We start from the raw sequence: 18,153 nt of genomic DNA on the forward strand, positions 1-18,153 counted from the left end.
GAGGGTCACAGGGCGCAGCTTCACCTCCTGTGGGGTTTTCCCGAGTAAAGCCGGGTAGCTCAGGTAGTAAAACATTGAGTAAGGTATACTGTTTCCTTTCTGCTATCTGTAAACATTTGTGGGTTTTACTCCACATCTTCCTTATATATTTTTTTATTGAATTAAAAATCTTATGATAACACAAAGTTAAATTAGTAATGCTTCATTTTGTTATCAATTAATACTTTATGTGATTATTTTATTGTTATTAAGTAGGGTATAATTAAGTTTTCCTTGTTATTCCTATAATAAATTTCTCTTAAAATTTGAGTTTTTTGTAATAAGATATTGAATTTTATCAGTGTGAGTTTTGAGATCTTTAAATTTAAAAACTAATTTAAATATTTAAATTAATATTATACACATACTGTATGTTATAACTTGATTATTTTAAAGAATATTTTTATTTTCTGATACCGAAAAATCAATTAACTTCTTTTCAGCTTTCTCAGAAAATTTCATTCATGCTTAGAAGTTAATTTCAATACAATTTATTTGACAATGATCCCATTAATGAAGAAATTCTATCATTCCTCTTCTAGTTTCTGCACACGTTTTAAGATGAAGAATTTCAATGAGAATACAAAATAAATAAATAAAAATAATTTTAATGAGTTTATAGAAAAATCTTACTTTTATTAAATTTATTTTTAAAATTTTTATCTTTGCCCTAATGAAATTTAATATCTTATTTATTTTGCTATTTCATAATAATTTTAAAAATTCAATCGAGATAATTTATTCTTTAAAATATGATAATTTATCGTATAAAGTTTATTTTTTATAAATATATAAATGATAATTTTATTTAAATAAGTTTTATTTAATATTTTATTTTAAATGTTAAAAAAATATAAAGCGAGAATTTTTAATCGAAGGAAAATAAATTTATGCAATGAAGAAATATAAATTTAATCAAAATATTCAGAAATTTTCAAGAATATTTTTATATATTTACCTTCAAAAATATTAAATATTGACGTCAGACTTATACATTATTATTGTTTTTATACATAATAATGTTTAATTCTTATTATGCATTTAAAACTTTTTCATTGTTTTGAATAGGTTTTTGTATTGTTTCTTAATAATTAATTAAAACTTAAATACAGTAAAACCATTTTCCTCATAAAGATCATTTTTCTGAGAACCATTAATGTTTACAAAGTAGGGGTTTCGCTGTAATTATAAAACATAATTCCGGCTGCATTAATTAACCAAAAATTTATTCGTTTTATTCGTTTTAATATTGTTTTCTACTAAATATTAATAATTTAATGTAAACATTTGATTAAAGTTATTAAAAATTTATTAATTTATAAATACTTATCAAAAATAATTATGCTACTTGAAAAATATTTGCAATATAAAAATTAATTCATTAATTAAGAAATTACAATAGAATTATTTAGTTATTTCTCTATATAAAACTAAACTGCAATTCTTCTAACCATGATAATGCCCTTAAGTAAAAATTAATTTATATATATATATATACCACGTATATAAAGACAAAACAATCTGATCTCAAAATTTCTCAATTGGCTCGAAATTGTTTTAAACCACCCGAAGTAATACACCTAAGTAGTATTAAGTAGTAAGTAATAAGCAGTAAGTAATAAATAGTTGCATCGACAATTTAATTTGTTTAGTAATTTCATATTTTTCCCCTTATAAAATGTAATATCGATTTCTTTACGGTTTCAAGTTACTAAAATAAAAACTAAAAACGAAAAATTTATTCCAAAAAGATTTATGTGCTATAAAATACATAAATAAGTAATGTTGAAGTGATATATAATTTCCACGTAAAATAAAAGCCTTACATTAAATTTGATATATTTGAAGTGTTAAAATAAGCGATTGAAAGGGGACGAAAGGAAAAGTAAAGACAACTAAACAAAAAATCGATCTTGATCTTGTCATGCAACTTAAAGAAGTTTATCCATTAAACAATAAATTCTATAAATATTTCTAACCTTAGACGAAACTATATCAAATGAAATGAAAAATATCAGTTTTACTTGAATTAAATCTTTTTATCTAATCTTCGTAAATAATGCGTAGAAATCCTTTGTATTGCACGCTAACGTGGTGAAAAAAATGTGATTAAATTGTTACACAAATAAAATTATATTCATTTTTACATAATTCATCGAATTTATTCGATTTTGTATGAAACACAACGAACATAAATTTGCTAATTATTGAAGAATGAATGATTTAATAATAAAATTAATTGAGTGGGTTTCAAATCTAAGCGAAATATTTCTGTTAATTATCATTGATAACAGAATATTTTCTTTAACATTTTGAAAAATTATTAATGACAATTTCTTTGATTATGATAATTCCTTTAATTTATGTTTTGTTTAATAATATATATATAATATAAATGAATAGTGACATGTTTTTGATACAGATATATCATTAATTCGAAATTAATCTACATTAAAGTAGTATGTATTTTCTTCATCAAACCCACTCGAATCTTAAATATATAATTAATTTTTTCAGTTTAGAAGCTTAAAGAAATAAACAACAGTTAATTAAAACACTCATTATCTTTATTTTTGCATTTTTTTAATTTGATAAACGTTAATTATTAAGTTCAACTTCTTTAAAGTGCAATTTAAAGTGCAGGAAGATTCATTTTTTTCGATAATTAATGTAAATTTATTTAAAATTTAACCTATTCTATAAAATTTTACACTTATATTTGTATAAATTATGATCAATATATCATTTATTTTTAATGAAAAACTATAAATCGATTTTATAAATTTTATTTAATAACTTTATTAAATTACAATTATAGAAATTTATTTTAATATAAAGATTTATAATTGTAAACTTTATTACATATGTAATAAAGCTAAATATAACTAAATATTAAATAAAAGAAATACTAATATTTAATGAAATTTAAAGTTATATTATAGGCCTATATAAAAACATTCAGTTATAATATTAAAAATCAATTACAATTAAAGGTTAATACAATATAAATGATTAAACAAATTCTCATATAAGGTAAGAAAAATTTAATATTTTACAAATAAAAATTGATTAAAAATAGTCTATAAGTTTAATAAATAATTTTTGTTTTAAGCTGTATAAATTATATACAAGATATTTTCAAAAGTAAATAAAAGTAAATTAAATCATTAAATCCAATTAAAACTTTCGTACAAATTTATTTACTTTCTAATTATCTAAAATATTAATTTAGATAACTCAAAAATATAAATTTATAAGCGATTAAAACTTCATTAATATTATATTTTAAAACATATTTATAACATTTAACGTGATAATAGAAGCGAATTTAAAATTTATTTAAAAAATTATATAAAATAACCTCAGCTAGTAACTTCTAGAACTGTTCTTTAACCAATATATTTTATCTTACTCCTACGACATCACGTCTTTCATTTTTGACATTCTACGTATTCAAAATGTAGAAAATGGATTGTTAAAATTAATAATATAGAATAAAATTAAATAAAAAGATTATTTTACTGAAATAATATAAATTTTATTTTCTCAATTTTAATTCATGTGTTAATCTATAATCACGTTACTTACGGAGATGGTAATAATTTAACTTCAAAATTAAATTAATAAACGGAAGAATGACAGTATACTTACAGTTTTGTATTAAAGAATGGTAATGTTTGGTACATTCTTCCTGGTTCTCTATTTTAGACATTAACTCACGAAAGTAGCTACTTCCTAATGTGAGAAGATGAAGCAGAGTAAACAGATGCTGAGAAACGGTTTGAAGAGGCAGTTCTCTTATATCACGTGGTACGCAGCATCATTCTGGTGTGTTTCTCCGATGAGCAACTGAAAAATAACAATAAATTATTATTAATAACACACTTTTTTCTCAACACATTACACAATGATATATTATTTTATAATACATTTAGAGGAAAAGTAAGGAAATAAAAGTCATTTTGTTATATTTACGGTGATTTTAATCTTATTTAATTTTAATATATTATTTTGAAGTAAATTTTAATTAAAAGATAATGCCTTAAAATATAAATAATCATTTGATAAAGATTAATATATTCTTGGTTTTTGTTGTATCATGGATACATTTGATTATTTCGTTTTTAACTTTTAATTAGTTATTAATTTAATATTACATTTTGGAATTATGTGATTTAAATTTTTTTTTCTATTCTATAGAAAATTTTTAAAAAACATATTAATTTATCACGCAGTAACGATGAGAAAAATAAAATACTTTTAAAGAAATCTTATATAATATTCTCTTCATTCAACAAGTTCTGCGTTAAATGAATAAATATAGAATTGATTTTTAAAAATCCTTATTACGTTCAACCTTAAAGTAACCTTCTTTAATTATTTAAATAATATTATTATTATTATATTTGAAAAATAATGAAATATATTTACATATATACGTTATTATTATGGGTATTCAGGTCCATCGAAAAAGAAAAAGCTGGGAATTTTTTTCCATGTCTGGAGCGAACTTAGAGACATACAGTGATTTCTACCCCCTATAAAATTAACATTATTTATACTAACAGAAAATTAAATCTTTAAATCTACTTTTTATTAATATAGAAACAATCTACATATTTCATTTCTTCAAAAAACACGGTAAAAGAGGCCCTCTCTACGGGTCCCATAGAAACTTTCGACGACTCTTAGGAGTAGAGCTAACTCAAGGGCCTAGACTGACGGCAGAGAGGATAAAAAAGGGAGCGAAGTTCCAAGAAGAGTAGTGAACAGATAGGTTAAATGAAATAGTAAAAAACAATAAGTAAATACATTTTTTGAGAAATGCTAATCAAAAAGATATATAATAAGATTTAATTAAATAAAATATATGTATTATTTGTTCCATTTGGTATCAAGGAAAGTCTACTTAAATATGAAAATATTTATTTTCTTACTCTTTTAAATTCATATTTCCGGATATAAATTCGAATACAGCATATTTTTAATGTATGTTTAACTTATAAGTTTATTGATTTCAGATTAAATATGAAACAAACATATTTACTTTCTAAGTAGCGATCCTCCAAGTAACAAACCGGTTTTTCAAAATCAATATTAACTTCAAGCAACGTGCATTAAATTATAATAAATAAATATAGTGTATACATATATAATATATAAAAACAAAACCTGGAAAACTTGAATGGATAGTTCAATAATATAGTTGAAATTAAAACTGCTTTAGTGGTCGAATCTGTAGATACTGGACATTTAGTGGACATTGAACGGCTAACACCTAAACAGGGACCAGTTTTTCATAGGAATGTCCTCTCCGAGACAGATCGCGTTGTCGTGTCCCATCAAACTAACTAACCTGTAGATACAATAACATTTTATGGCAAAACAACTCAAGAACAAATGGTGGTTGCATAAATATTGGTCGAGAGATCATTATCAATTAGAATCTTCACAATACCGTTTTTGGTACAATGTTGTTTGGAGGTCATTTCCATAGATACAACTTGAGTTATGAGCTATTTCTTTTATTTTGCAGTTAAGGCTTAATAAACTACATTCAAGATATAAAAATGAAATTAATATCTTTTATAAGAATTTTTGCCCATTTTGCCGTAATTAGAATTTTTCAGTACCTCGTTTAATCTTTATAATAGATAGGAAAAGGTATATACCGTGTTTCCCCGAAAATAAGACATCCGCAGAAAATAAGACCTAGCACAGATTTTGCTGAATTGCGAAATATAAGACCTCCCCCTGAAAGTAAGACCTAGCGAAGTTTTTTTTAGTCGTAACGGTCATCGACAGATTGTTGAAAGTGGCCGTTGGCTTTTTGAAAGTACAGCCACTGATTGGTCAGCAGACAATTACGCCACACGGCATGATTTGCATAAAACTATGGCTTGGGAATCACAGATTTGCATAACGTTACGGCTGGTGATGGCTAATTGGTCGGCCGGGAATCACGCCACATGACATTTGCATAGTGCTACGGTTCAGTAAGCACTAATTGGTCATCGAGTACGATGTTGACGCTATAAAAAGGCAACAGTTCGACATACCGGATATACGTCACTCTCGTGTAAGTTCGACTTGGAAATTTTTTGTTCAATAATAAATGTGAATTCTTCTTCCTGGAAAAAATAAGACATTCCCTGAAAATAAGACCTAGTGCATTTTTCAGAGCAAAAATTAATATAAGACACTGTCTTATTTTCGGGGAAACACGGTAGGATCGAATGAATATAATATAAATAATAATAACAATGAAATATATCATCAGGAATTGTCGAAGAGATTTATTATAATGAGAATTTGATAAAAATTTCTCTGGATTTTACATTAAAATATTATACTTTATATGCTTGATTTATATTGATATTATAGTACATGTTATACATGCATTTATTTCTGTGAAATTCGAAAGGATGCGTTATTAAAACGAGTAACTTTATAATGTACGCGATTTATTATTAAATAATTATATATTTAATTGATTTCTTCTATTATGTCATAAATACTTTCTATAAAAGGATCATTTTTAACAATTTTCTCAATCTGTAAGTCGCGATCTAAAGACGATTTATGAAAACTTCTTTAATCGTGGTTTATAGACTATAAAAATAATAAATTTCTTTAAAGTATTTAAAATAATTTATTCTTGCTATTTGCTTACATTAAACCAATTATTAATAAATTTCAAATATATTTTTACCCTAAAGTCCTTATTGAATTAGACTATTCTTAATACAAATTATTTCAACGTCTGAACGATTACAAATATACATTTCGAAACTTACATGCTGACGAAAATCAAATTTACATCATTATAAAGAAAAAAATCAAAAAATGTTTCTTAAATTTTATGAAAACTTAATTTATGAGCAATTTCTACTCAGATTAAAGGCGCTATGGAGTTTTATAATTGCTTTGAACATTCTGAAATTGTGATTGACGCCTGAGCTACTTAAAAATGTATCTGATGTTATCTAAATTTGAACGACTGTGAATCTCGTAAATAAATATTATCAAAATTGGTCATCATTGACAAGCGAAATATTTGATATGCAATTACTTTTCAAAGAAAGATTATGTTGTTATGTCATAAACAGGTGTCTTATGTAACGAATATAAGAGAGAATATTAATAAAGGTGTTAACTCTGTTTTCAAGTTTCTTGAAAATCACCCTAAAGTTCCGTATTCTTACTGATAACAGATGATTAATGATATTAGAGTTAGTCTATCAGAAGTTATGAGTCGTGAGTCTAGAAATTAGATCTATATCATCCCTATGTTTGAATAATTTAACAAAATAACTGAGTTATAATACGCTCTTGCCCAAGGTTTTCAAGAAAAAAATACTATAAAACACGGATATAATGTAACAACTCATTATTATTTCGAATTATCAGTATAACATTTTTTGAGATTGTAAACTCAGATTTAATTCAACGCATTTAAAGCGTGCATGATGTAAAGATATTAGAAATATTACTTTTAATAAAAACGAACTTGAGTCCATTTTAATAGAATAAGTCATTAAAATATGAATTTAAATTGAATTGAAATTCTATTTCTCAAAAAGTAATAACGAAAGTTTCTATAAAATAGATTAATATCTCAAAAGAAAATCGATCTTGCGGTAGAACTGACTGCTGCCAGGCGCACCACACAGATTGTAGGTAGATAATAGAATAGTCTTCAGTGAATAAGCAAGATTTCCTGTCTAATAAATAGTCCTGTACCAACAACTATAGTTCCATCAGGTGCAATGAGGCAGAACCGACAGATCTAGCATACATGAAACCTCACACAGGCGTAAGATAAATAGTGTCGTCATTAACTAAACACTTAGCCACCTGCTGAATGATGATTACAGCAACCTGTAAGGCAAGCTTGGGAGCATCAAGATAGAAGCCCTACTACTAAGCTAGACTGTAACTCCTTAGTTGATTTCTCAATTACTAAAAAGACTTAAATACACCAAGAAAAGAAAACAATCAGTCTGGACCAAGGATGTGAATAAATTACGAACTGAGTACATAAAAAATAATAACAAAATTATCCAAAAATTAGAAACATGGAACATTACCACTTTGAATATCAGAAGCACCCATCACAAAATTCATGAACTAGATGAAGTCCTAGATGAAAAATATAAATAAATAAAAACTATTACAATAACAGAACCAAATAAAAAGGAACGAATTAAACAAGAATTATCAGAATAATCAAGATGAATTCTACTTACAACTTCATGAAACTTTAAACAAAATTAACCTTAACGATCATCTAATAATCATGAATGATCGCAATGCAAGAGTAGTCACTGGTGCATATAAATCAAATATTGAAAAAGAAGAACTCGTCTGCAATAAAAATGTTATCAGAGAGAAATTTTAGAATCCACAACAATTTTAGAATGATAAATACATTTTTAAACACAAAACTATCCACAGATCTAGGAATCATGAAAATCTAGAGGAAAAATATAGAAACAAATCAGACCATTCAAGAAGAATGTACCAATCTCAATCTGAAAACTCATTAAAAAGGCTTCAAAGGAATGTTTAAAAACAAAAAGAAATGGACTAGGAAAAAAGATCTGAGCGATTAGGATGATAAAATGAAAGAAAAAGTCAATGAAAAGGAAAACATATATCAGAAATGTTCAACTCTACAATAAATAGCACAAAAATTGAATACAACAAATAAACAAACAGAAGCAAAATGCGTATGCAGGAAAAAACTAGAGATGTGTGGGATAATTTCACAACAATATTAGAAAGGTACTGCAATATTAAAATCCCAATTCTTACAAAGTTCTAAAAACTTTAAATAATGAAACCAAAGAAAAAACAAACAAATATCCAAGTAGGTACTTTGCAAAGTTTGTACCAAAACTTATGGAACGACAAAGCATCCTATGATAAAATACTAAACTATAACCGTAATTTTATGCTTCCGAGAGATTACTCTAAAAGAATTACAAGAAACACTGGATAAGAGTAAAACTGGAAAAGCTCCTGGTAAAGAGTGATTAAATTTGGAACCTATTAAATACGAAGACAAAAATTTCTCATTCAGATTATTCAACCTTTTTAATATCGACAAAATAGGATTGGAATAAAGCTTTAGTGATTCCTATTCATAAAAACAGAAACCAACACGACTCCAATAATTACACTAGCTTCCTCAATTCTGGATACAAAATATACGCAAAAATACTAACAAATAACTAAAACAACCTAATTGAACCAAAAGTAAACAAAGAATAGAATAACTTTAGTAAATGCTGATCTTGCATAGAATTAACATTCACTCTGAAAATACTAATCGAAAACATAAAGACCATAACAACGAAACACACATAGCCTTTACCGATTACACTAAAGTTTTCAATAAATTCAGAAGAGAATTTCTCTGAAAGATCGTAGAAGACTATGAAGGATCATATGAATTTTAAAAAACAAATATTTAATCTCTATCAAGACAATAAAATAACCTCACACTTGAATGGAAATAAACCAATGTGTAAGTCAAAGTTGCCCTAAGTTCGCCAATATTATTTAACATATAGACACCAAAATCTATAATTTCCAAAAGATCTCTGGCATTGTGAATAGAGAGAGTTCTTAGAACTAAATAAGTGCAAAAACGCACAAGAACCGTAATGTTTAAACAAACAAAGTTACAGAATGTATCAAAAGTTTTATTTCAAACATTTATTTTTATCATAAAAATATTCATTAGATAAACCACACTTGGTTTAGAAAGTGGCAAAATCTGTTTCGTAAATTTAGAAACGCAATAACATGCAAATTTCTTTATGTATTTTATTTAGTATTTTTGTGAAGAACACTTGTAATTGTTGTCCTCACTTCATTATGAAAAAGTTTAAGCAGCTAGCAGAGGAAGAAAAAATTAAGATATCTGAACAAAGATGATTGGGTAAATTAATAGAATAATGTCAAAGATTTAAATAGAAATTTTGAAATTTCGTCCGTTAAATCGAGGTTTCCTGTACTTTTAACTCTTGCTGCTTGCATCGATTCTTCTAAACTTTGTAATTCCCTTCAGAAGTCTCTTTTGGTTAAATAAATCCATCGAATACAACGGACACTTTACAAATGTTACATTTTTATTGGTTTTATTTGATTAAAACCCAGCTGTTTTTTAAATTATTTTTATTTGAGACAATATTTTCACACTACAAAATAGACTTTCAAGAATTGAATATCGAAAAATGGAAACACATCATGACTATAGAATTTTCGATACATATCCCACTTGTTTACTCAGAAGGCATAAAACTTCTTAACAATGACCTTTTGTTATCATAGTAAGAAGACATAGACTCTTGCTTGCTGTTTCGTCGTAATCTTGAAAGGTAAATGCTATCACTATCTAGATACACAACAAATATAATCTTCATCAAATAAGTTAAAAAAAGCAGTTTTATTTTTAAATATTGCATTTACAAAATCAGAAGTTATTAAATTACGTAAAAATTATTAATTGAAGTATATACAACATATATATACAATTTATTTGTCATTCTGTTTTCATTCATATACAAAATCAGCCATATTTTTATTTGGAAGCGGCGATCAAACTTGCTTGGTAGCTGCTTCTTGCACGTAGGACAGATGAAGAACTCCATGTAGCCAGCTCTTTGGTGAGGTGTGAATCCACGACAAGTATTCACAATAATGTAAAAGAATGACCCAGATTAATAAAGTAGCAATAACAAGTACACTAAGTTGCTAATGTTTACTTTTTCGTATATTTTCAATTGTTAAGAACACAAACTTTTAGGAAGACTTTACTAGGAATTCTATTATAATCAATAAGCTTTTGATAAAAGTAGAAATGAAGAATAATCGAATAAGAGTGAAACAATTGTTATAGTTCCGTTACTAATGAAATAATCTAATGGCATTTTGTTCTTAGAGTAGGTTTTTTTCATCTATTAGCTTTTATTTACTTTCACTGCAGCAATTTTATTACTACATTTCAAAAATAATATTTTGCCTTTTTCAAATAATTACTCGGAGTAACAACCACTCTTAATTCAAATAATTTTCTTAAATTATTTCTTCTTTTCTTGATAAGGTAGTACATAAAAAAATACACAATATTAACAAGTTTCTTCGAATTTAAAAAGGATACAAATAACATAATTTATTGAAACGAAATACTTGTTATATGAGACATGCTGCAGAAAACAAACAAAAGTGTATTACATATTTCCATTAATCCAGTGATTCTCAAAGTGGAGTCGCGACCCCCAGGTGGGTCGTGAAAAATATTTGGGGGATCGCAGAAAAATTCATGACAGATCAATTATTTTTTTCAAATGTTTTATAAATTTACTATAGATTCATGTTTAGAAATAGTAGAAATAAAAAATGTATAAAATAATTTTTACTTAAAAAATTGCACATATAAATAATAAAAATAATATGAATATTTTAATATGATCCTGAATATAACTCAAAAATTTGTGCGCTATTGGGGAATCTCCGAGTTTCCACTCTCCACCTAAACTATGATAGAACAACGTTCGCTAGCAGCGCTGCATCTGTAGGCACATCGAGTTAGAAATATTTACATTCAAAACAATTATGCCCATTAAAAACATTTCCATTTTATTGCTAATAATATATCAAAATAAATGTAATTAAAGTACTTTTATTTCTTTATTTTTATTAGGAAAATTCTTTTTCGTTGCCTGTGAATTTTGTCGATGTTAAGCATAACGAAAATTACACGTTTTTTTAAAAAAAATAATCGTGGCTATTTTATCGTCCAAAATTATTTTTTATTTTGATATTTTATAAATGTAATTGTTCGCATGACGAACAATTACCTTTATGCTTATTATGCAATGATATTTTGGCGGTTGAAAGCGTAAAGCCTTCAAAATTACTAAGGCATTTCAACACGAAACATGCTGCTTATTCAAAAAAACCTATAGAATATTTTCAAAGTTTATTAAAGTCATCAAATCAAAGCAAATCTTTGTTAGAAAAGTATGCTTTTACTCAGGAAAAATATGATACTTGGTAAGATGCTAAAAATATCTAATAGCAAAGGCTAAAAAACCATATACAATTGGAGAAGAACTTGTTTTACCTACTGCAGTATAAATTACAAAAACCATTCATGGAAAAAAGTATGCAGATGAATTGCGGAATATTCCTCTCTCCAATGATACAGTTACTAGAAGGATTTCAGAAAATTAGCTGTGATCAGTTTCAGCAACTTATACAAAGAATTAAAGAAAGTCCAAAATTTGCAATTTAGCTGGATGAATCGACAGATATTACAAATTTAGCTCAACTCTTGGTCTATGTTCGATATAGCTACGCCTTTAATATACATGAAGATTTACTGTTTTGTCAGCCACTGAACAATTATACAACAGGCGAAAATATTTTTTTTAAAAGTTAATGATTTTTTCAAGAAAGAAGGATTAGACTGGGATAACTGTATTGGTGTATGTTCTGACGGTGCAGCAGCAATGAAGGGACAGCGCGTCGGATTTCTAGCAGAAGTTAAATCTATTACAAATGGCCATATCATTCTTACCCATTGCATCATCCATCGAGAAGCATTAGTAGCTAAAAAAATATCACCAGATCTTAATGTGGTCTTAAATGATTCCATACTTATTATAAATTTCATAAAACGTCGTGCACTTAATAGTCGTTTGTTTGCAAATTTATGTAAGGATGTGGGATCGGATTACGAACAACTTTTACTACATACAGAACTAATTTGGTTGTCAAAGAGACGAGCCTTAAAACGACTAATAGGGTTGAAAGATGAGATAATGATATTTTTATCAGAAACAAAGTCCGATTTTTCTAATCTCTTCCACAATGAAACTTGGGTTTGCAAATTGTGTTATTTGTCAGACATATTCGAGAATCTCAATGAACTGAATATGTCCCTGCAAGGTGAGAACACAAACATATTAATTTTGTATGATAAAATTCATGCGTTTATGAAGAAGATAAACTTATGGAAATCAAATGTGGAAAATGGCATGTTTGTAATGTTTTCAAGTATATATGATTTTATCACAGAAAATAATTTGGATAATAATTTAATTAAGAAAATTATAATTGATCATTTGTCATGTATGGAAGAACAATTTAAAAAATACTTTCTATCAGATTTAAATACTGAACAGTTATCTGGGTGCAAAAACCATTCCTTGTAAAAATGGAACAAGTGAAACATCTCCCATTAAGTGCCCAAGAAGAATTTGCCGAATTTAGTTGTAATACAAAACTTAAAACCGAGTTTAGTAAGCAAACATTGAATTCTTTTTGGCTTAGTGTGAAAGCAGAGTATCCACTACGCTCTGAATTAGCAATGGCAGTTCTCTTACCATTTGCAACCGCTTATTTATGCGAAATGGCATTTTCAGTAATGACCAACATCTAAACAAAGCAGCGCTTTGCAACATAGAAATCGCTATGAGACTGGTATTAAACCCAGTTTAATTTATTCTGCCAAAATATGCAGGCTCACCCACCACATTAAATTTAATTTAAAATATGTTTAACTTAACTAATTGAGTTTACTAATTATGAATTCGAAACATGTACATAGAATATTTTGTTCAAAGATGAACCAAAGATAAGTTATTAATTTTTAATGATACTAAAAATAAATCTGCTATTAAAATTATGAGTGTTTCAATGCAATTAAACAAAAGAAATTAACACCTTCTGAATTTAAATTAATCCCATCTTCGGGATGTTTTTCTACACATACCCATTCTTCAGAGGTCCTTTGAAATTTTTAAGAGCAAAAGGGGGTTGCGGACCAAAAACTTGAGAAACACTGCATTAATCAATACTGCTTTGTAAGAAGTAAACAAATTATACTATTTTGATGACCGTTAAATAATGGATAAATTATAATATGCAAACGAAAAATAAAGATATTTGATGTAACTTAATAAACCCTATTTGTATTACACCCACCAGTAGCCGAGTGGATAAAACCACTAAACAAGGTTGGTCGCGGGTTCGCGCCACATCAACGAGCTGGTCAGGTGAAATCTGGGATTTCACGCATCTAACACCTAAATAGGAACCAGTTTCTCATAAAAGTCCTCCAGAGAGACATATTTCCCGTGTTGCGTTGCTCTACACCTACACCAGCGATGACGAACCCAGACGTGTGACCCATGACAATTTCAAGACATCTGCATTAGTTGTTTATGAAGTATTGGATTTTTATAAATTTAAAAAAATATATATATTTTATAGAATTCAAAACGTCACATGTGTGCATAGTATGAATGCAGGGTGCAAAGTTGTCTTGAAAGCCACACTAATTATGAACCTCAGATAGAAAAATTATCCTCAAAGAAGCGGCAGCAGATTTCCCATGAACGAAATACTTGTTTCTGTCATAATCATGTTATTATTTTCTTTACACTAATATAGAGATTATTGCTATTTTTTTAATTGTTCACGTTACGTCAAAAGTTACGTCATAAGTTGGATTTGAAATTTAGTAACCGCAAGTCGGAGAAATATTTAATTAAATGCGGTTACTAAATTTCGAATCCAACTTATGACGTAAATTTTTAACGAGAAGAAGTGATGTGAAAGTTCCAATAACAAAGCTAAAGAGCATCGTTAATCGAAAACTATTTTCTAGATTCTTAAGCAGGTGTAACAGATTAAACTTATGTAACACAGATTATCAAGGTATTAATCTTTTTGAAGAATGAACTTTAAATTGATGAAAAATAAAATAACAACATTAACAAAATTAATATATCTTCAGTTTTTTTTAAATGAAAAAGGTACAAGAGACTTCTGACTCATCTCTCATGAAAGAACTTACTCCTTCAATAAGCATTTCTTACTAAATAAGTACAGTACATGCTGTTAAATATAAAGTAATTATTCATAGCAATATTCATAGATAAATTATACAAAAATCTTTAAAATTAATATTTTAAAGATTTACCGAATGATGAAGACCGAAAGTACGGTCGAAAACGTTTGTTTACTATTAAATTGTTTACTACTGGACGTTTAAAGGTTTTGGAGTGTTAATTTATATGCTTTCCAGTATTCATGTAAGAAGATTTTAAGTTTAATATTTTATATTTAATCAAATTTATTGAAAATAAAATGCTTTGTTAATNAATTTAATCAACTAAATTAGCTTATAATCTAATTGTCCAAGGGGAAAATGAAATTATTATGTCTAAAAATATAAAAATATAATTTAACGAATGCTATATAACGCGTTTTACCTCTGCAAATGAGTTTAAAAGATTTAAATGTTAATAATAAATCTCATCACGAGGTCTGTCTGGAAAGTTCGCGAACTTTGCAAATAGAAGCTGTTCGCATTTACCTAGAAGCCAGTCAGTTTTGTCATCTCTGAGTCTATGCACCGAATCTAGCGTTTCTGCCATGAAAAGAACGCTTCCTGAAACGCTTCTTTTCGGACGATGCCACTCCGCTAGCGAATTTTCCTGAATGGCTTCAATGGATTCAAAACGGCGACTTTGGAGAGCGGATTTTAATTTGGAAAACAAAAATAAGTATTCTGGGGCTTAGTCCGGTGAATGTGAAGGTTGGGAAATAAGTAGCGCAGAGTTCTTCGCCAGAAATTCTGTTTATCAGCAGTGATGTGTGGGCGGGTGCATTGTCACGATTCTGTTCTTTCTAAGCAGTCGGTCTTTTTTAACTCACTGTTTTACGAAGACGTTTCATCACCTCCAGATTCATGGTGAATGACACCTTTAGAATCGAACAAGACAGTGAACAAGATCTTCACATTCGACTGAACTTGTCGTGCACGTTGCATTCAGATTCAATTATCGTTTGGTGCGTTATTTAAGTTCGGTTAGACCTCGTATATTTTTATAAACAACATAAAACTACTCTCATTTAAAATATAAAAGTTTGGCTTGAAGGAGTGAGGCAACGTAACACATGTCAAGAGGGGATGCCTCCCAAGCAGGTTTTTGTAAGAAAACTATTTCCTATTTAAGGATTAGACACCCAGAGTAAACTACACTTTTTATATACTGTATACTAGATACACCTATTTTTCATCAACAGATGCACTTAGGTTTTCTGAAATGTATGATGAGAAAATAGGAAAAATAATAAGAGCATCATAAAAGTACACAAGATTATCTGAAGAAGCTGCTCCTACTATTTTTCCCAATTGTCCATTATATTTATTGTCCTCTTTTATTAGAGAATCTTCAGATTAAAAAAATTCAACAAGCGATCAGAGACTTAGAGAATGCACTATGTTTGAGCATTAAAGAAAAGAAAAAAAAAACAGATTAAGACTGCACAATGCCTTTTAATAATTTAAAAGATATTCTAATGTCTTCTAAATTATATAATAGTATTAATATAATAGTATCTCGTATTAGTATTAAAAAATCAGATATGATAATTTTTATTAATATGATTTAAACCAGCACAAACTATAACTTCATCTGTAGTTCTCGATGAATTGCTTGAATTAGGGGTTTATATAAGATTCTAAGGTACTAGTATCGAAAGACAACTATAAATAACCTGAAAAGGTCAATAATTGTTATACACTGTCATTGATTTAAAGAAAAATAAGATTTATAATTGATCAGGTAGATATTTTATGTGTTAAAAAAGAACGAGACGATATGGTTCATACTTTTTAATTTTCTGTGCCATTTTGCATTCAATTTTACCTCACGCATATTGTTTTATAAACTCTTTATCTAACATCAACTTCAACCTAATACTGTGCGAAGGTTATGCTCATTATAGCCATTAAATCCTAAATATAAGCAGTATGAAAATAATTTCTTCTCTTATGTAACTTCATAATATGTACATTTGAACATGATTGCAAATTAGTTATATTGATGATAGATGAGATACATGTGAAATCATGTATTGAGTACTCTTACAACCAGGAGGAGATGTCTTGAGTAATTCTTACAACCAACCAGCAAATACTGCAAATATTTTTATATAGTCTTCTGTCTAACTTTAAAGGTGTATATGATAGTACCATTATCTTATGCTGAAGTGTTATTTATTATTTTTAAAAAAATCATTATAAAATTAAACGAAATTGTTTTATGTTTTATGTCATAGTCAGTGACAACAATGCTATAAATTTAAATTCAAAATTCAAAAGCTTAAAAGCTGTTTCCTTTTTCATTTCTCTTCTAAACTATCAATTGCTTATCCTCGTCCTATAGATACTTCAAGACGTCTGTTTCTTCTTTTAGATGCTACACATATCCTAAAATCTATTAGAAATAATTAGTTAAACAAAAAAAACCCCACTTCAGAATGTTTATTTTCCTAAATGTAACTTTTTTCTTTCAAAGATAAATTTTTTCCTGAATGTGAAGAAAATCTTAAGTTGGTCACTACATCCTTCACAGATATAAACCAAATGCATCAGTTAGAAAGTAGTGAAGCACTAATTAAATGTGGATATGGTTTGAGTTTAACATCCCTTAATCCTTCAACTTTATAAAGACAAAATTTGACTCTAGCATTGAAAATTTTTAACACGTTAATTTCTGAAGGCTTGCAAGAATTAGGGGAAAAAACATAGTATTTTTGGATTATGAATCAACACCAAAGTTCATTGATATCATATGTAAGCTTACTTGGTTTGAAATTGTAAATGTGAAGATACCATACAAAGGAATTTCTCTGAAAAACTTATAGACTTACAAAAAGCCAACGACAATAGAAAATTTGCAAAAATTTTTAAGATAACTCGACAAAAGGCAAAACATGAATCTCTTCAAAAAATGTTTTCACAAGCACATTTTCTAAAGAGACTCATTACACATTCAACGTATGCACTTTTAGAACTTTCACGATATTGTATCGAAGAGTTAAAGTTCTTACATTTTCTTTTACAAAAGATACAAACTAATGTCTTGGAAATTAGATTCAACCATTATCGGAAATTATCTAGTTTACAGTATCACATTGCAATAACAAATATATGAATCAGAAGCTGAAAGTAGAATTAGAAATCTTCAACAAATACATTTTAAAAAGTTATTGCCTACAAAAGAATGATGTATTAAAAAGTGT

At 27.5% G+C, this 18,153-nt stretch overlaps 1 pseudogene; it reads left to right on the plus strand.

Annotated features, from left to right (window-relative positions):
* Positions 1–12,095: 12,095 nt before the first annotated feature.
* On the plus strand, positions 12,096–13,495 carry LOC111624452 (annotated as a pseudogene).
* The last annotated feature ends 4,658 nt before the right edge of the window (positions 13,496–18,153 follow it).

Source organism: Centruroides sculpturatus, unplaced genomic scaffold (genome assembly GCF_000671375.1).
Source record: "Centruroides sculpturatus isolate CEXI.00-Female unplaced genomic scaffold, Cexi_2.0 scaffold373, whole genome shotgun sequence".
In the NCBI taxonomy this organism is placed as follows: domain Eukaryota; kingdom Metazoa; phylum Arthropoda; class Arachnida; order Scorpiones; family Buthidae; genus Centruroides; species Centruroides sculpturatus.